This window comes from Taudactylus pleione, unplaced genomic scaffold (genome assembly GCF_031769625.1).
Source record: "Taudactylus pleione unplaced genomic scaffold, aTauple2 ptg000230l, whole genome shotgun sequence".
Taxonomy (NCBI): domain Eukaryota; kingdom Metazoa; phylum Chordata; class Amphibia; order Anura; family Myobatrachidae; genus Taudactylus; species Taudactylus pleione.
Genome location: NW_028284632.1, coordinates 8,317,887 through 8,318,833, shown reverse-complemented (window position 1 = coordinate 8,318,833; position 947 = coordinate 8,317,887).

Genomic DNA, 947 nt, shown 5'->3' with positions numbered 1-947 from the left:
TTGGATGGAGATAAAGTGAACAGGGATAAAGCACCAACCAACCAGCTCCTAACTGTCATTTTTCAAACACAGCCTGTGACATGGCATTTAGGAGCTGATTGGCTGGTACTTTATCTCCATTCACTTTATCTCCATTCAAGGCTTAGTAAATAGACCTATATGATCATAGAAGTGGGACTCACATGCCGGTGGTTTGTCTGTGGATAGCGGTTTATGGGACTGTACATATCATTACAGATTTTTTTTGTATAACTCTGCAACACAATCATCGCCCCCATGTCTGAGAGACGCATTTTGTTCATAATTACACATCATTTGGTTGCTCTGTTCCACTGGAATCTATGTCTGATGTTTTATGTCACCTCAGACGCAATATGGTGGCAGCTTCCACATTGTTAATGTTCTGTTTTGTATAACCAATGCACGCAGTACGTGACTTTTTACCAAAGCTTAAGCCCCACGGACTAAGACAATAGGAATACTGAGCTTAAAGGTAACTCATGTCAATAAGGGTCATTTATGAACTGGAGAAAAATGTGAGTGCCGCTCATTTGTTGCCCCTGACGTATTGATCTGTACAAAGGGCCTGATTCAGAGCCGGACGCTCTTACCAGAGCGCTCGCTCTGAATCAGGGCCCTCCTCCATGAAAATAGAGCGTCCTCCTGGACGCTCGTATAGCTGTGGGTGACAACCCACAGCTATAGCGAGCGTCCATGATGATGGTCGCGATTGTCAAGACCATCGCGACCATCGGACTTGTGACGGAGACCCTGCGGTAGGGTCTCGCAGCCGCAAGCCCTGGAGTGATTTTGGCTCTATCAGAGCCAAAATCACTCCCACTGACATCACTAGTGATGTCAGTGGGGCCGGCTTCAGACGGTAGGCGTTCCCATGGGAACGCCTCCGTCTGGCCGCCACGCCCACCAAAGGGGGCGTGCTGTCAATC